The following is a 21671-nucleotide window of genomic DNA, read 5'->3' on the forward strand; positions in this document are numbered from 1 at the left end:
TGCTCGCGTGTGCGTGCACGATGGACATCATATTTGGAATATAAACAGATAAACAGGAAACGATGACGTCGCGGCCACAGAAAACAATGATAAGTTAAGCGATTAAAAATATCATCAGTTGCTTCTTTTTCAAGATTTGTTATAAGTAATACATGTCTGCAAATAAAAATGCAATTGATGAAATGTGTAGACCTCTCAATTTGACTAACACGATCTCTTTAAAAACCTAAATTTAAAATAAAATTTATTTAAAATTAAACAATATATACGTATATAAATGCAAAACTTACTTTGCAAAACAAGTCTTATATTTATTATCAAAGATAATACTTACAACAAAAAGATAAGCAAAAGGCACAACAATTAATTTGTAAATCTCTAATAAATAATTAGAATATTATTAAAATTAAATATATACTAATATTGTATTATTTAATAGTATATACTGTTCAAAGCTCTAACAATATTAAATATACGCCGTAAGACGAATCAGTACATTTCATCGCAGAAAACATTGTGGATTACAAATGGGTCGCAATTTCAGATTTGTACTAAGTCTTTCATTATCGATTCTCATTCTTTGGCTAACAACTTCACTAGTTACGAGTGAGCGCTAAAACTGTCGCACAACAAACGAACAAACGGCTGTTTAGCCACAAAGGGCGAGAACGGAAGCTTGCGCTCGCACACTTTATAGCAATTTTGCGAAGTTGCGGGCCAAGTACACAAGTTCGACGTTCCGGACTGTACCCGGGTAGATTAGATTTGGCTTAAGAGTGGATGAACTGTCCTGCGATAAAAGCAGGTAATTCCGCGACGCTCGCTAACTTCGACACGACTTGGGCGCCCGGAAAATAATCAGCCGCGGGGTTGAGTCGGTATTTGTGCCGACGGGCCACGACATAGACAAACCTCCTTGTTCCAGAGAGCTGTTACCTACGGCAGCCCGACAAAAAGGGACCGTCTTTGTGCACTGTGAAAATCGTAAGATTGGTATCGTCGCACGACTGCCACCCGGTATTGCGCTTCACAACATCACCACTATAGTGGTCGTCACCTTTTATTTCGAGGGAAATTAACGACGACCACCGAGTAATTGTCGGGCGTTAAGCTTCCGCGGAACGTAATTACGCGAGGACAAAGCGCTGCACGAAGTAAATACGAAAACGCGGCCGCGGGACGAATTTGTCGCGGAGCTTTCGAGGCGATGAAACTTCTTTGGAACTCCATCGTCGGCTGTTCTCGTTTGTGCGAGAGTCTGAAGTTTTCTAATTGACGAAAAAGTGTCTTCACAGTAAACTCGCGACCAGACAATTGATATAATTTAGATGATAGCTATGTCGATACAGGCTACTGGCAATGCTACTGGCAATATAATAATGCCACTTTTGAATATAAGTAAAAAAATAGTATTTTATAAACAAATTTTTTTAATTAAATTTTACGGGTCTGTAAAATTAGCACGACATTCTGACGATATCAAAAACATTACAACAGTTCCAGTAACACTTTTCACAGTTCCTTATAAAAATAAACAATAGTTCCGCATTTGCAATATTAAAAAATTAAAAATAAAAATATAATAAAATTTTTTATCATTCTTCCAATTAATTACATCTCTTAATGAAACAGCAACAGAGGCATTGTTAATTTCCTACGATTTCTTAAAATTCTGCACTTTGTACTTTTTCTTGGAAAATTGATTCAATTTTAAGAATTTCATTAAAAAAATATCACTTTATAAGAAATTTAAAAAATAAAATTAATATTATTCTCTGTGTAAAATTAAGAGAAAGTTCTATTCATCTTGAAAAAATTTTATTAATTTCTAAATAATATTAATTTTTTAAAATATTTCAGTGACTCGTAAGGTAATTAAATATTAATGACAATTATAATAAAATATAATGATAGAACTTCTTTAGATTTATTTTTTATACAGTCATGTCGACAAAGCCATTCACTGATTATCTCAAAAATTCGTGGATACCAGAGGATCGATGTGGCGATTATCTCGCGGAAATGTGCGTTGTACCGCTAGCAATTTCTGACATGAATTAAGTGTCGTGGTGTCGTAATTACTGCGAGAACAAAGCGCGAGGCACGCGCGATGTACGCGTCGAAGTAAACACGAAGATATAATGGCACGAATTTGTCGCGTGCCGGTACAGGCGCACCGCTGCATTCGTTATCGGTGGCTATTGCGACTACAGGTGGGACCCGCCGTTGCAATTTAAAAGTCCATTTGTTCCTGGATAACGTCAGGAAACGCCGACGCCACCGGCACGCGCATTTTATCCGAAAAATATTGAGACTGAAAATAGTATACGAGGCTGACACATAGAAAGAAACGTAGCACAAGTACAAAGTGCAAGCGAAAAGATCGTGAAAGGAAAAGAAGAATGTTAAATACGTAGGAACAAAAAATATATCTCTTGTTAGTGATAGTTTCAACGTTTCAACATTGAATATAATTTTTGTTATATATATACATATATAGTATGGACATGTTTTGGACATAGTTTAAGAAATCAATCGAATATAGTTATTTAAAAATTTAAACTGAGAGTCATCAAGCGGTTACATTAAAAACTAATGCCTAAATTCTAAGCAGAATCGTAAGGTTCTCTCGTAAGATTTATTATATATACATATATATAAGAATTTTTAAGTGTTTAGTATACAATATATCTTTATACAATATCTTTACAGACAGTTTCTTACGAGCCATAAGATTTACAAGTAATCATAAATATTTATTAACAATCGTACGTCTTACAATACATAGAATTAGAATACTAATCATAAGTTTTTATACGTTTTACGAGAACAAGTTATGAGTCTTACAATTCTGCTTAGAATTGACCCATTAGCTTAAATTTAATAGCTTACACAGCTAACTACAATTACACCTAAATATATAATACATAATTTAGATAAATATCACATCTATGTGAGCCATGGTATGTATATAAATAATAAATCCATAGTTATATATATTTATATAACTTCTCAATAACTAATTTCTTATTTTCGGGCGAGAATGTCTTAAGTCAAATGTCAATCAAAAGAAGAAGTTGAAAAACTTGTGACCAATAAGTCAGTTAATAAAATCTCAAAGCAGTTTTGAAATGCTTATCTAGATTACCTTGAGATTTTATTAAAATCGATTTATATTGGTAACAACTTTTTCAACCTTTTACTTTAATCGACTTAACAAATATTTGCGTGAACGACGATTTGTGTGTGGTTATTGAGAAGTTATACACATAATTATGGACTTATTGTCATTATTTCTAAACACCATGATTCATAGAAATGCGTTCGTTAATATATTTGTTATAATTTAATTATGATACCATAGACGTATCTTAGTCTTTAATAACATAGTCTCTTGAAAACTCTTGATTTAAATTTTTGAACAACTACTTCGGTTGTTATGAACTATACGTTTGAACATATCTTACTTTTTTTTACTATATGACGTTTTTTTTAACATTTTAACTTTAAATTTATATTTAATTTAAAAAGTTTTTGTACAAAACACCTTACAATCGTTGTTTGTTTAAAATATGAATACGTTTGGTTTGAATTATTTATAAATATATCACCAACATAATTATTATTTTTCTCAACTTTGCTTATTTATTTTGACTTTTGGCCTTATCTTGTTTACCGTTTTGGAAATAAGCTTATATTTTGTTATTAACTCTGTATATTTATGTCGTTTTGCTGAGAAAATGTGTATTTAAAATAACTTTACCATTAATAATTCATTTTTTATAATTTATGTTTTCTAAATATTTTTGGTATATATACAATATTTATAAATTATAAATTTTAGAAGATACCGTAAATATCGACTTTCTATACGTAAAGATATGTTTTTCTGATATCTTCGTTCACTCCATGAAATATTTATTTTTTCATCGAGTCTTTGATGTTAAATTAAATATATAGGTACTTGTACAGAGTTTTGCAATTTCACAAGCTAATCTTAATCAAATTTACCACCAAAGTTTCAATTAATTTCTACCCTTTCAATAGTATAGCATCACCAAAGCATTATAACTATTTCGATTTTTACAATAACGAGTAAACAATTTTTCCTAAATAAAAAGATTTATTTAATTTTCTTAATATGTTGGATATTAATCATTACGAATTTTAAATTTATATAATTTATATATATAATAAAATATATATAAATCTTTCAAGCATCCTTAACTAACATTTTTACAAGAAGTAATATGTACATAAATCATATAATAAATTATAATAAGTTAAAATATATAAATTTTTCCGATAAAGCAGATATTTATGGTAAAGTTTTTTCTAATTACTTACAAAAAAAAATGAAAGAGAAAGAGAGAAAGTCTTTCGTTTAGTAGTTTATATTTATCTACATATTAACATAAACTGACCAGTTAACAGATTTCACAACCATTGCGCCAGGCCTTTTATCGGATTTTAAAGCATCTGAAGAAATGTATGTAATGAAAAAGTATGTGTGTGATATTTGTATGCAACCTTGACACATACGATAAACAACTGTGCGTGTTTCCTTTACAAGTGGAGTGTATAAGTATTGAGCGTAGCACCTTTCACTGGTCGAAATCGTAATTCTTTGGACATGACGTCGTATCGAAAAACAAACAATGAAAATATAAATTGATCTCGATAACTATAATTGCATGTCTATTTTCATTTTAATTGAATCAGCAAAATTAAAATTTATGACAATCAATTATATTATACACGAGTTTTCACTCGATCGCGTCTTCTTATTAATCTAAATTAAAGTTTAATAAAAAAAGATATTCATATATACACAAAAAATATATATAAATAAATATACGTTTTAAAATGTATATAAAATATAATTATATATTTAAACATAAATATGAATATCTCTTTGTTTTATTTTTATAATCATTTAGAATGAAAAAACATGACTGAAGGCTATTAAATCAAATACACTTGATTAGGTTAATGTAAAATATATTTCTGCTAATTCAACTGTCACATTGGTTTATGCTTATTCCCGATTTCTATTAATATTCAAATTTTTCACGAATCAGCGGATTTGACCGCATAGTAACGGATAGAAATCATTAAGTTGGAAGACTTGATGATTTTCCGTGTGCAAACATAGTGTGAGGTAGTGAATGCGGAAGAGCCTAATAGTGGAATTTACGCGTCCACGAATATCCTGATTTGCATGTGCTTCACAGTATACAGATGGGAGAAAACGTATTTTGGAATTATGATTTAAATAAATCGTATGGATTAAACGAATAACTATGAACTGCTGAGATGTGATCTCACTAATTTTGTCATTAAGGAAAACTTGTGTAGAACTATTTCAATAAATCATGTACATATATATATATATATATAATATGGAGCGCTCTCCGTTAAATCGCCCCCTCCCCTCCTGTCCATTTCAATTTTTAAGATAAAATTCTTTAAAATTTTTCTTAAAATGTCTATTTTTCGATGGCGTTTTTGAAAATTCAAAATGGTGAATCCAAAATGGCGACTGGAATGAAAAAAGACATTGGAAAAATTAATGATATCGTAAATAAACGTGCGTGATGTAATGCAGAGGTCTGATCCATGTGCATGCGTGCGTGCGACGTGCATGCACGCGCGTGTCAAAACGAATTACGTTGAAATCAATTATTCTTTCTAATATGATATCCACTGGTTATTAAGACATTTGCGTACAAAATTTAAAATTTTAATTCGATCATTCTATTCCCGAGAAAATACGTCACAAAAAAAATTTACGGCAGGAGTATTATTGTGCGTTAACAACAACTTAGAATTTTTACAGAATAATAATATGATTAATTTAATAAGTGTTGAAGCTTTATATCATCTTATAAAAAGATACAACTATAAGAAAGACTACTAAGGAATCAGGACTTTTATTCTCGAAAAGAAACGTATACGTAAAACTAGGGAGAAATACAATAGTATACGTTACCTATACTATAGTAATTTCTTAGTTTTACGTATATGTTTCTTTTTAAGAATAGGATACCAGACTTCTTCATTACATCGTGCACGTTTATTTACGATATCATTAATTTTTCAAATGTCTTTATTTATTCCAATCGTCGTTTTGGGTCTGCCATTTTGAATTTTCAAAAACGTCATACAACATCGAAAAATAGACATTTCAAGGAAAATTTTAAGCCCCTATAAAGAATTTTATCTCAAGAATTTAAATGGACAGGAGAGTGGCCGATTTAGTATAGAGAACACTCCACATGTATATAAAATAAAACACACATTCACGCGTGCGTATTTTATTTTAATCAATGACATATGCATGTAAATTATATATATTGCAAAAATCATAAGTAAGAATCTAATATTAATGGAATTATATTACGCAAATTTGAAATATTATTAATTTACGCATTTTGAAATGTATGACTTGTTTCAATGCCAGACACACGTTAGATCAAATCATAAAAATAGTTAATTGTACAAATTGCTTTTACGATTAGACTGTAATTTTCCAGTATTAAAAAATCAGTAACAGAACTGTAACTACTGACCTCCCATTTAGTGACGTGAAATAAATATGCAAAAAACGATATTGCATAGATTAATATTGCATGGATAGATGTACATTAATTTACAAGATGCAGCAGATATAGTCTAATTGTCTTTTGATTCTTAAAAAAGTAATTTAAGTTAGAATGTAATATAAATAATATTTTACATTAAAAAAAACAAAGTATTTATACTTGAAAAATATTTCTTCTTTGAGAAATTAAAACATAATTTAATCCTTAAATTTATATTTAAAAAATTGTATTACTCTAAGTATAGATTTCATAGTGTATAAGAAATTAAAAGGAGGACAGCAAATGAGTAAAGTCCTTTACTTGTTGATGTCCTCAATGTGCAGTGTTCTCGATCTCACGAACTATAATTGCACTTTTATGACTCAACTTTAACTTTAATTAAAATAAATTATATTATCAATGCCATATCACAATGTGCTGTTACCACTATTGTTTGTTTAGTTCTGTATACGTATAGAAAAATTTGTGCATTCAGATGACGTTACGATGACGATTACACATATAGCAGTAAGGCTATAGCGAATTACCGCGGATGTCACATTGCCATTTTGCTTCTCCGCTGACAGAAACCACCGTCACACCCGGAAATTATGTGGCGTGAATTCAGTGCCTTAACGTTCGACAGCCTGTCTGAGTACATTTTCCGGAGCTACACGTTAGTCGTTGAAGCCTCGCGAAAGCATGACCTCCTTGACGTTTTAAGATCGTATATTATCGTGTTACAGGAGTTACATACGTGACATCAGGTAAATCGTAACAGCCAAGTGATTTCATTTTGCACCGACTAATACAATGTAATAATAAAATTCATTAATAACAATACTTAAAATAACATTAAATGAAGGAAATAAATATAGAATTTTTATAAATTAAACAACATTTTAAACGACTCGAAAAGAATGATTTAATATAATATTGATTTTATTGCAAAGCACTTAATATACTATTGACACGCAAGATTATTAGTAGTACGTATGAGTAATGTTTTACGTGAATACATAATTTGCTTAATTAATATTTACAACTTTACATGCATTGATGAGACACCATTTACTTATACATATTTTAAGGCAAATAAATACATTTCATATATCATTATATATCACTTATAGAACTTTGTATCTAACAATAAATTACCTGAATTAATTATTTAAGATTAGAGAGTAATTATTTTTTTTTGCTGCAAGAAAATATCATACAGTAAACAGGCGTAATCTATTAATCTCATTTACAAGGCCAATACTTTGACTTAATTTTTATCTATAATTTAGATGACGTCTCATCATTCGTATTTATTTTACAATTTGACATCTTAAAATTAATTAAATTATTATATTTGCAAATTTTATTTTGTCAAGTGCATTTTCTGCTATATAGAACGTTAATTTTTTTTTTAGGTTATTATTTTCTTTATCTCTTGTAAAAAAAACTAAATAATTAAAAAGAAAGTAATTTGTAGTCTACAAATATACATATCAAACACACACACATAATTCGAAGAATACTCATGAATAAATAATTTTTTAAATCTATTTTGAATTGTTAACTAATCAGTACTCCGTATTCAATTAACACGGCTAATTCTATTCTGAGAATGTATATAATGCGAGGGGGTAATCACATAATGTAATCGTGGGACGGAGTTCCTGAAATCATTATAAAATTTATATAAAATTTTGATATATAATCCGACAATTAAAAGAAATAATTGTGTAATATTAGATAAAATCGTTAATTTTACCAACTGACCGCATATATAGTGAGGAAAAATTATTTGTCATCAAATAAAATTATGTAAAATTAAATGAAATCATGTAATCTGTGGGACAATATTTCAGATAGTGGTTACCCCCTCGATATAATGTTTGACGTAATGACAAACTACGTCATACGAGATGCAGGACTTTAATAATATACGTCAGACGAGAGTTGCAACTTGTCAATAACATTTTTTGCTATCACATTCTTTCATATGCTTTTCTATAACTTTAACCGGTGTGTTTAGTTACTTATATAATCCATGTATCTATTTATTAACATAACAAGACAATTTATAGCTCAACTTTACTAGGGCAAAAATATTTCTCTTTAAAATGTTTTAGTGTACAAAATTATATAATCCTAAATACATACTTCATTAAGATCTTTATTTCGTATAATGCTATATAATCACACCGGCAGTTAATTCAAATTTATAATGTGCTAATCAACAGTATCTTTAAACAATCGCAATCGCTATGCTTGGCATTAATTAGTCCGTTGTAAATGAATTGGTCGTACACGGCCTCTTTTGAACACATAAATGAAAGTTTGATTCGGCCGATGATACGATATCGTACACGCAACATTTTTCCGTTGGTCGTACTTCTTGAACATTGACGAGTGAGCGACGAGTGTCACATTCGGCGCCGGGGTGACTTGCGGAACAGCGGCGCCGCAACGACGTCGTTCGGAAGAAAGAAATAAAAAGTGGAAAGGGGATGCACGATAAACCGACGCGTGGCATGGGAGGCCGAAACGACGGACAGGAGACGAGATGCAGCAGGGAGGCCGCGTGCAAGAAGTAAAGAGAGGGATGAAGATGCATTCGATGAAGGCGCTATCGTGAAGCGAATGACAATCCGAATTTCCGTCGTTACATGAGCGGCTTGTGCATTTTTTTTACAGACACGCCCGGTTGGCGCCGAAACCATTGATTAAACCCTGGCGCCGACCCATTTTTCCCCTCTCGCGACCTGCTCTCCCTACTTTCTCCAGCTTTTCCCCGACCCTCTCAGGCGACATGCGCCCCGTATGAGGCAAACTTTTTGGCAACGGAATACACTCGCGTTATTGCCGCACCGATTGAGAATCACTGGGATCACTTGGCTCTCCGGACTAATCCATAAACACCGTTCTCTCGTGCAACGTCGCAGCATTCTATAGCGTACGGGGGTTTAGAGTCGAAAGTCGACACTCGATAAAATACGAACACGACATACATCGCTCGTGAAACTTTTTTTTTCTCTGTGATATTGACATTGCGATGCTTCACGCGAGAGTATAACTCGATCAGATTACGATTTGATGGAAATACATTTCCTCTATAGAAACAGCAAGGCAAACCGCACTCGCAAAACGGAATGTAAAAAGGTTATTATATTGATTGTTTCAATAAATTTCTCTTTATCTTTTTTTCCTTCGTGTCATTACAATAAATAAATTATTTTATCGTTAACTATGTGTTTCTTAATCAGTAAAGGTGAAAAAGAAACTGAATACAATAACGGAAATTTAAATTTGATTCTCAAATGAACATAATATCATACATTATACATATATAATTAATACATAAATACAATATATATATAATATATATATTATAAATATGAGTTTTTAATGCTTAAATTGCACGAGAATGTTTTCGATCACAAAAACTTCGCCTGCTAAGAGATATCCAAAAAGAATAGTAAACACATATAGAAGTATAAGAAGGAAAAGAACATACAACTCTTTCTGTCAAAATAATCGTTAGATTCGTTTCTGTGAAGTTAGCACCTCAACTTTAAAAATCGGAAATTTTAATAACAGTACTGCTTGCACCTGCAATAGTTCTAGGGTTCCTGATAAGTTTCATCAATAGTACTGTTGATTTAGGCCAAAAATTTAAAAAAATAAAAATATGCGGTGCTAACTTCGCGTGGCAAACCGCAAGATTTGAAAAAGCCGATTTTTATGGCGGAATCTCACAGTATTCGAAGAGTACTACAGTTCCTGATCGATTATAACAATAGTACCGACCATTAAATATTTTTAAATAAATTTTTTAAAAAAGAGCTCGCACCTCAACTTTCAAAAAAATTATTTTTTTTGCGCCATTTTGTAGTACTCGAAGAGTACTACAGTTCCTGATCGGTTTTAGTGACACTACCCACCTTTATAATATGTTTAAACAATTTTTCGATCCGCGCGCTGGCACCACACATCAAGAGTAAAGTGCGCGCCTTCAAACAGTCAGTACTGGCCGACTTTTCGACTTTTTCCGACAGTACTACAATAGTTCCGAAGAAATATGCAGGTGTCGACCCGAGTACTCCCCGTTTAATATGTTTAAATAATTTTTTAATTTTTCCGCTGGCACCGCACGTCAAGAGTAAAGTGCCCCTAAACGGCCAGTACTGGCCGACTTTTCGTTTTTTTCCGACAGTACTACAATAGTTCCGAAGAAATATGCAGGTTTCGATGCGAGTACTGGCTGTTTAGAGGCACTTTACTCTTGATGTGTGGTGCCAATTCGTGGATCGAAAAATTGTTTAAACATATTATAAAGATGGGTAGTGTCACTAAAACCGATCAGGAACTGTAGTACTCTCTTCGAGTACTACAAAATGGTGCAAAAAAAATAATTTTTGTGAAAGTTGAGGTGCGAGCTCTTTTTTTAAAAATTTATTTAAAAATATTTAATGGCCTGTACTATTGTTATAATCGATCAGGAACTGTAGCACTCTTCGAGTACTGCGAGATTCCGTCATAAAAATCGGCTTTTTCAAATCTTGCGGTGCCATGCGAAGTTAGCACCGCATATTTTTATTTTTTAAAATTTTTGACCTAAATCAACAGTACTATTGATGAAACCTATCAGGAACTCTAGAACTATTGCGGGTGCAAGCAGTACTGTTATTAAATTTTCCGATTTTTAAAGTTGAGGTGCTAACTTCACAGAGACGTTAGATTCGCTTATCCCTATTATCTTCTGAACAATTTTGCACTCATTTTGACATAACTGAAATGATTCACAATTCAACTCATAAACTCAATCTAAAGCTAATTTTTTTAATTGCGTACAAACAACAATATAACAGTAAGATATTTTCAAGAAATACAATTTAATATTTTATTTTCGGAATTAATTACAGCTATTCCTATATGTTTTATATATATTTTTAATCCACAAATATTTTAAATATTGCTCAAACATTTAAGCATTTAAATTTCCCGCTCCTTTATTACTTCTTTTAAAGAGGGAATTTCAGACCAAGAGCTGATAATGTGAATGTTGGCATTTGTTTCTCTTCCTCTAGTTATATTTAAGAGGCTACGAGCTGACACATATGTAGTAACTGACAGTGATAATTCAGAGATGGTTCATTAAAATCACGTGTCCATAAACGATTAAGTGAGATTCTAAAATTATTCTAAAATTAAAGTTTGAGAAACAGAAAAAAAAACCTCTTAAACTAATTTAAATTTATCTAATTTTTTAATAAACATTATATTTGTAATATTCGTGTTAATATATTTGTCTTAAACAATAAACAATAAGCGGATCATAATATTTATAAATTTCATGTGGATAATTACAATAAATATTGCTAAGAATATGACATTCGTAGTAATAGAATACAAATAATATTTTTAATATATACGCGTCTAAATGTTGCAATATTAACAATATTAACAGTAAGACATACATAAAATAAAAATTGCAGTTAGTAAATTGCATATAATTAAAAAAACTAATACTAGAAGAACATTTATGAATTATTAATAAATATAAGGTTCATTAAACAATATTTAATATTGCGTAAAAAGACAATAAATTTTTACTGATAATGTGTGTGTGGTTAAATGACACGTTATTTTTTTAACCGTTGATATGTAATCACTTTGCTATAGCATTAAAACCAAGCACTTGACTTTTATCTTGACAATTCACGGTTAAACATCAGTTGAAAAATTATTCTACTGTTTAAACGTTTTTGTAATAATCATGGTTTTATAGATAATACATGATGTACATGTATATTTGACTGCAGGCTACAACTGGCATACTAGAAAACATCATTGACGTCATCGTCGTTACAAAAAAGTCAACACTATATCAGGTACATTTATGTGAAATTTTCCTTATTTTTATAATGTGAGTCATTCACATACTTATCACAATAGCTAGCATAGTTATACAAGATATCTCAAAGCCAGCTGATATAAAGTAATCAATATCAAGATAAAAGAAGATAAGATTACAAGGCAATAAATTAACTAAATAAAGTATCCAAAATAAGAACACATAAATAATATGAAAAACAGCTAGGTATATTTAAAGAAAGTACCGTACTCGTATATGTTATTATTAAACCATGGATTACTAGAAAAATCTATGATTATAAATAATGCTATAAATAAATTTGTATTAACGTTCTTGTCTCTGGCAATCATTTCTGCACTGAAATTTTAATTTTAATATTAAAAATGTTTTATTCTAATCTCATTCAAAATTATTTGAGCTCTTAACGTAAAATGTAACGATTATAAATTATCATAAACATATCACTGTGCCTTCAACATTTGCTTTTTTTAAGAGAGAATATATCTAATTTAAATTTTCTTTTTTTTCCTTTAAGATTTTGCGACAATTTCTACGTCGCCGTGACACAATATAAACATGCATAATAAACCAGATATTTATACAATAAACGATGCGCCACCCTCATACGCGGAAGCAACAGGAGCACTTGCATCAGATACACAAAATCCACAATTAGGCCAAAGATATCCACATACAACGACCTATCCGTCTCCATCAGCGCCGTTTCCGCATCCGTATTCGCCGAATTATGGCTATCAGAATATGGATAGAGTGCCTATTCAATCATCTTATCCACAATATGAGTCAACGGAACATCAAAGTCAACCAACGGACGTAACTTACAACAGAACAGTAATAACAAGAACAAATTCAAGCGACTACAAACGTAAGTTAAAATAAATGTCACAAATAAGGACAGAAAGCAAAATACGTAAATAAGAAAAAAGTGCTATTAAAATTCGTTAATTTTAAAGATGTAATCAAATAAAGATTTACTTAATTTTAAAATCAGAAAATATTGTAAAAAAATAATCATTATAATAACATAAATAACTATATCAAATAGAAATATTTATAACTCCATTATAAAAAAAATTTATAGTGATAATTATACGCGTTTTAATCCACTCATACATTTGGCGTCTGTGTTTAAGAATACATATAGTTTGTATGTGTGTGTGTGTACAATTTGACACTTACTAATTTTATTAGTATAAGTTTTTTGTTTTTATCAGCATGCACCAGACTTTTTCGAATGATATGGGTATTAGGAATATTGGCATCTATAGGGGCTCTTATTACTCTAATCCTTAGAGCTTTTCAATAAGTGTAAGTAAGAGCAGAATAATATATATAATATTATAATATACTATTATGAAAATGTAATATTAAATTATTATATCAGCAAATTATTTGTTCATAGTATAATATTAATATTAAATTTTTTAATTAATTTTATTTAGTAACTACGAAGATTATAATACTATGTAACTTTTTCTATGTATAGAACATACCCCAGGCAATACATAATATTTATAAAATGTTTGCAAAATATTTATAATATTTATTTTTAATATTTTGAAAATATTTTTGTGATCTTAGATTGGACAGACTATAAATATTTATTATTAATATTATAAAACATTTGTTGTATATATTGCAATAAATGCTATACAGATACATAATTAATAATAAGGCAGTGTAATTTAATTGTAAGTAAAAAAATATTTATACTGAAAATATTAATTTATATTTATTATAAATATTACATAAAATATTAATCTATATTTTAATAATATTTTCGAATCAAGTTTATATATAATATGTATAAAATATTTATTATAAATATTCTGTACTGTCTGAGACAATAGTGATTATTAAGATACAATGGATATACACATATAACGTATACAATCTATCTATAAGTTATTACTTTTTAATTATCTGTTTAAGACATTATTTATTATAAATATAATATATAGTTAAGTTCGAACTTGTTTTGAATGTGTTTTACTTTTTGAAGTGCTTAATTCTTCTTTACAAGTACTAAATTGTTATTTAAGTTGTTAAGTTTTATAATTAAATTGAAAAATGTAATAGAATAAAAAGTTGAATGCGTCATACATTGGTTAAGACTCTGATGTTATCTCATCTATTATATGGCATTATAATATCGGATACTTATAACGAACAGACACAATTACGTTACTCTATTGCTATTAAAAATGTTAATATTCAAATAACATTTACGAATTATTTGCAGTATTAATAAATAAAACATTTATTAAATATTACTGCGTAACATAAACAGTTCGTAATTGATAAGAACATATACCTATAGAAATCCTATAAAAATAGTATAATCAAAGCAGATCAGTTTTCTAATTGGCCTCCATTTGTGATTCATTCAGTGTGCTCTCTAGATAATTTTATACATTTACGGAAATGAGTGAAAGAGAAAAAGAAAAAGACAGCCGTAAGATAAACAATTATGTAATATCATCAACTTATATTTTTTTCTACGCATGCGTATATAGGTTATCCTTTTCTATCCGTCTGTTTTTATCTGCTTTAGCCAAACACTTATTATAAAATATATGTATCTCTAACGAAATGTTATCTTATAACGTTGATATGTAATCACATTAATGTAATAATATCGAGCTTACGGAAGCATTTAACATTTAACCAGACGAGAGATTCGTAGTTAAATTTCAGTTGAAAAATTATAATTTTAAAACATTTCTGTAGTAATCATTGTAATTTTATAAACAATACATAATGTGTATTAAAATATATCTGACTGCAGATTACAATTAGCACACTAGAAAACATCGTTGATAATATCGTCATTACAAAGAAGTCAACAGCAGGTACTTCCCAGGTACAATTACAAAATTTTCTTCAATTTTATAAGTTCATTATTTATTTGTCATTCATTATGTATTTGTCACAAAATATGTAAAATCTCGGATGTTGAGATATGAAAAAAATCATTATCAAGATAAAAGAAACATAAAATCTGAAATAAATATATGTAAAATAAATTAGGTAAAATAACTAAAAAAAGTAGATAAAAAATATTTAAAAGTAACTAAGAGCTTAGAAATTCGAGAATACTATCAAAACTTAATTACCAGAAAATAAAACGACAAAATTAAAAATTTATATTGATACGTTTTAATCCCTAGCAGTTATTTCTGTACTAAAATTTTATCTAAAAAGGCTTGATTCTAACCTAATTAAAGATTACCTTTAATTTATAAATGTTTAATTAAGAATAGAACTTTTAGGAAGTTACGTCATCGATAAAAATTTTTGCAAATTACTATTGAAAATACGTTATTTTTGTTATGTACATTTATGAAAAATTAAAAAAAAGGCCATAAAAAATATTTATACATTTCATTATAATATTATATATATATCATTATAATAAGCTAAATTAATTATTTTTGTAAATCATTAATGCAACATGGAAAATTTATTTTTATGCCAATATAGTGTTCTTTGTGTTTATATCATAGAATCGAAGCACGTATAATTCATTATAAGAATTGCTTCCGGTCGATGATAAACAGGAAGAAATAAAAGTATTAGCTAAAAATAATTTAGTACGTACCTCCTATATATATAATTTAAGTATGCAAATTTATAGATTTGCATGTACATGGATAAAACTCAAAAGACTTTATTGTAGTAGAGATAAGAGGAATAACCTCCAATGGTTTTGACCTTAATATACGATGACATAGTAAAAAGTCTAAACAATAGTTACAAGATTTATTGAGCCCGGTTGGACACCTTGGGTAATACTAATGTAGATGATACTTTGTCAATTCACATCGCGAAAAGAAGTTGTTACATAACCAAAAAGAATTTTGTGTTAATGTGTTTTGAAAAAATATCTTGTCTACTACAAGAATATTAAATAAAAACTGGGAATTTACATAAAAAATTTCAAGGTTGACTTTGAGAGATTCTTTATACTTGCGCTCATACTTAAACGGGTGTTACTCTTTTATGCATTTGTTGAAAACTTACAACTTTAGTTTAAAACATTTCTTTCTCCAATGTCTTGTTTTCGAGATATTTTATCGCATTTTTCAATAATTTTTTTTTGAAAAAGTTATACGTCTTCAATTCTTCTTCCTTTCTCTTTCAGATTTTGTGACGATTACTACGAAGCCGTGACGCAGTATAAACATGCAGAATAAATCAAATATCTATACAATAAACAATGTTGCACCACCCTCATACGCAGAAGCAACAAGAACATCTGCGTCAGAGACACACAATCCACAATTTGACCAAAGATATTCGCATATGGTAGCCTATTCACCATCAACGGCGTTTTCATATCCATATTCGCCGAATTGTTATCTGGATAGAACATCTATTCAATCAGCTTACCCACAATACGTATCGGGCCAGTCACCAGAATGGCAAAGTCAATCAACTAACATAAGTTGCAACAGAACAATAATAACAAGAACCAAATACGAGAAACGTGAGTTAAGATAAATGTCATATAAGCAACAATAGAAAACAAATGCATTATAAAAATTAGAAAAGATCACTGTTTTAAAATCTGTTGTTTTTTTAATGTAATCAAAGTAACATTTATTTAATTGTAAAATATTAGAAAAAAATAGTAAAATGATTATTAGTTTAGCATAACTATATCAGATAGAAAATTGAATTATTATTTCGTTACAATATAAATTTATTATAACGATTATAAGCATTATATAATCCATTCATATATATGAAATATGTTTATGCGTTTAGACATATAAGATATAATCTATAATATATATATGTATATGCATACCGCACAATTCGATTATCTTCCTATATTATAATGAATATTACAATAAATTCCAATAAATTTTTATTTGTTTTAGGTTGCAGGAAACTTATTGCAGTGTTTATAGTGTCAATATGTGTTGTTACATTTATGGGGGTTGCTTATATAGGTATATACAGTAGGTATTCTTTATAGAGCCAGATATATTTGAAGTAAAAGTATACTTATACTTTTTAAAAGATACTTTAAAAGTAACTCGTTACCTTTTTTATCGCTACTTAAAAAATAATATTTCATTACATTTTCCATTATTTTTTAAATTAAAATAAAATCAGTACATATAAATACTTTATTTTATTATTCCGTGAACATGTATTTTACTTTTATTTTTATTTTAATTTATAACTACTGTTCTTCTGACAAAATAATTTTTTGTGCTGTAAACTGACAAATCGATTATCACAAAATTTTTTAAATAATAATTTGTATGACTTCGTTGGTGAGTTTAACATTTTATATAAAATCTGACAAAGTTTTTTCGATGGATTCTTCTCAACTTTATGTTAAAATTACAGATATATTGGCTTAGTATACGATTTTTCTACCGTGTACTGCCAATATCATGTAGTAAATGGAGAAATCGAGGAGTTATTATTTTAATTTAACTATATGTACGAACGGAAGGTTTTTTGGATGCTTGAAGATGACTCGATCCAAGAGTCGAAACTAGTTGCGAAGCGAAATTTCAATTTTTTAGTAAATTTATATTATAAGCGGCTAAGTATATCGTTTTAGTTTTAAGCAATTCAATGTACTTTTTAAAAAATTTTACATTATTTTATATGTTATAAATATAGTTTTTTCTATTTGCAAAACTATGTTTCTCGAAGTTTAAAAAATAACAACGCAAATAAAAGTAAAATTCTTTTATTTTTTTTTATATTATCAAAAAATTAAAGAGATAGATTTTAAAATGTTCAAAGTATGTAAATAAAAAATTTTGGTTTTTATTACATTTATAAATAAAAGTAAAATTTATACCTTTTTCACTCAATTTTATATTTAAAAATTTTAACGTAATAAAATTTTAATTTCAAATTTATGTATCTGTAAAATATGTACGGCAATAATGCGGCTTTATGAATAATTTGCGATATCTTAAAACTGTATCTATATTAGTTCCAAAAAATCCTTACATGCATCATGTCTTAAATTCATGTGTAATTTAAATTCTAATTAAAATTTTTAGACCGTAATTGATATTTAGGAATAAAAAGAATCGCTCTTTCCAGCTAGAAATATATGATCTATCTATACTTAGCCTAGTTTATCATACAAATAAACTCTCTTTAATTTAAATATGAAGTAAATTTTTAAATTGCAAAAATTTTGTAAAGAAAAAAAAACTAGCATCCTTTAATAGCATCTTTATGCATGCCAATCATGATTTACATGCCGTGGAAGTATTTCTGTCAACAATTGCTATAGTCGTTATGCAAGAACTTGCTATAAAATGGATCATTGCCACCCATAAACCAACGGAATGATAAGAATCGCCCTTCCACGCGCGCGTCACAGTTCCTTCATTTTCTTTCGTTCCGCATAAAAGAACCCATAACGTGTATTCACGGCAACGTTACACCGTGTAAAGTAACATAGTGATGAGAAAGGAGAAGAAGAGGAGAAACGTGAAGGTTGAAACGTTAATGGACTTTTATAATACAAGATCACGGTATAACAAAATCCCATGTTGCACGGTAGTCTCGTATATGTGTTCCAGTGCGAGCATTAAAGACATCGGTCGACGTGGGGGCGGAAGTCCTGCAGTATAAGTAACGACCATATTTCGTAGCTATAACCAAACGTCACATACACGTTGGGAACAAGGGAGGAAGGTGGAAAGGCCAGCGGGAGGGCCGCTTTTATTATTGGCGCAATAAAACCCCGGTAACTGAGTAATAATTTAAAAGTTGAGCGCCGTTCAGCTCGAGCACCTTCGGCGCCGCGCCGCGCCGCGCCGCGCCGCTCCGCTCCGAGATGAGAGTCTGCGATCGACGGCGCAACATGACGATATCCGCGCCAATAAGTACGATCGGCGAAATTCGCGAATATTCCAAGCTACACAATCCGTAACAGTGTTGGTTTTATTGTAGCCTGTCGTATATCGTCAGCTTTACCATTTTAAAATTATATTGGACAAATATAGAAGAATTGCTATAAGGTAGCTGAAATAAATATAATGAAAAAAGGTGGAATGAAAAATAATCGAACAATTTAACGGTACGTTTGATAATTTTTCATCTGCAATAATTATATTGCACAAATTAAGTTTTGAAATTTATTATAGCTTCTGTATAATACAAAAATTAATTTTTCTTGTAAACTGATGTATAGTATACTATAAGTATACAATTTATAGTAAATATAACTTTTTGCATTGAAAGTAATGTGCCTATATATTGATATTAAGGAAAGTTTATTGTGTAAAATATACAAGAGAAATTTATACAGAAGTTTTTCTTATATCAGAAGTAAGTACTACACGTTTTAAATAAATATACATATAAAATATATAACAGAATAAAATATTCAATTCAGTTGGCAGCTGCGTAAATTTGTAGGAAAAATTATTTAATAATTCGTCTATATAATGTATAAAATTTCATGTATGACATACCGTTTAATACAAATGCGTTACAGCGGGAGTAAATTTTGAAGACTCTCTCTCTCTCTCTCTCTCTCTCTCTCTCTCTCTTTCTATTCACTTCATATTCATTAAAAATTACATGCGACATAATTAATTTGTACGGCGACGTGAATTGCAGAATAAGGCTTGTCGAAAGCTCATCGCGCTCTTCGCTCGTTGACGGGGAATTTACGAGGCAGCTTTTGTGCGATTCCGACGAAAATCGATCAGAAAAACTTGAATAAGTGCGAAGGACGCATTGTCGAACGGGCGAAGAATACGGGAATTGTCGTTAGCCTCCCCTCGCGCGGTGACTGTCTGAGTTGTGGAGCGAGGAGATGGGAACTAGATATACGGTTGGACGTTGAGAGTGTAACAAGGTTTTCCGTTATCGAGTCTAAGATATCTCTAAAAAACGAGCGCCGATCACGATGCATCTCCGCGCTACTATCGGGGATCGGGAAAGGGAGAGAGGGAATGGTCGGGGTATGCGAGGAAAACGCGGTTCAGCTCGCGCCTCGCGTGTAAAAATAGATCTTCCTAGCGAAGCCGCCGCGTTGCTGGAATTCGATATCGCTTGCTGTATACATTGCACTTCGCATCCCGTTGTGAACGTAAAACGAATTAAATATTTTCTCGCAGCGGGCGGCCCAGAGAATTCCAATGTAACGACGGCGCGGCGCCGCGCATATCCGCGGATTTCGTTCGCGAATTAAAATTAATAGAACGCCTATATCGGGACGGAATGATTGCACGTTCGCATGTGCATTTATTTTGGTTGCTATGTACGCGCGTTACATAGCTCGAGATTATCGTTACGATCGATCGAACCGATACCTGAGCGAATACATGAGAGGATTTCAAATGACTGTTGGAAAAGTAGGTTTTTCCCGGCTCCATGTCGGACTTTCAAGCTCGCTGCGGCGAGATGTGGGCTCACGTGGGCTTAACGTTTTTATCGTACTTTTTTCCGATAATTAATGTTCGTCCCTTCGCGTCTGCACAGCGAACGAAAGGGACAAACGCGAAAGAGAGAGGCAGATCAGATTAATGATTGTTTTACTCGCTCGTCATTATGTGAAAGGCGACGCCGGTTATCGCCGAGCGAGATAGCGGAAGGAAGAACAAGACAGAGAAAGTGGAAAGGACGTGGAACGTGTCAGGCGAGAAATCAAAGAGTGTCGCGCGCCATTCTAACCCTGGGGGAGGAAAAAAGAAAAAAAATCAGAATGAAATCGGTGGATGGGGTGACGCTTTCATTTTACACGAATTATTTTCTGGACTTTTACAATGAGAAAAATATGAACTGCATTAAAACGGTCCTCGAAAGAATCTTCATGATCGAATTCCGATGCGTAGTACCTAGTATGTATGTATGATGTTACATTATACAGCCTATACTCTTTACTATATACACATGTAGAGTATATATAAGTCTTATTATTTGCAATCAATAATAATTAATTGTTTTATAATTAATAATTTAAATAAATTCTCTTCTATTTCTGTTATTCTATTGTTTTAAGATTCAGATAGTGACAAGATGTCAACATAAATTAAATATATCAAGAGTTGCAATCATATATTTATAGCAGATATACAAAAATAATTTTAATTTAAATTAATTTTTTTTTTTTTTTAATTTAAATTATTTATATAAAACATGTGTAAATCTCTCTCTCTCTCTCTCTAAATATTATCACGTCATTGTTGCGTTAAATA

At 30.3% G+C, this 21671-nt stretch overlaps 1 long non-coding RNA gene across 1 annotated transcript; it reads left to right on the top strand.

Annotated features, from left to right (window-relative positions):
- The first annotated feature begins 11704 nt into the window (after window positions 1–11704).
- LOC108772878 (uncharacterized) lies at window positions 11705–13268 on the top strand. Its single transcript, XR_001940674.1, has 3 exons — window positions 11705–11760; window positions 12401–12469; window positions 12989–13268. It is a non-coding gene; the product is annotated as an uncharacterized LOC108772878 (long non-coding RNA).
- Window positions 13269–21671: the final 8403 nt, after the last annotated feature.

This window comes from Cyphomyrmex costatus, unplaced genomic scaffold, assembly GCF_001594065.2.
Source record: "Cyphomyrmex costatus isolate MS0001 unplaced genomic scaffold, Ccosl1.0 scaffold193, whole genome shotgun sequence".
In the NCBI taxonomy this organism is placed as follows: domain Eukaryota; kingdom Metazoa; phylum Arthropoda; class Insecta; order Hymenoptera; family Formicidae; genus Cyphomyrmex; species Cyphomyrmex costatus.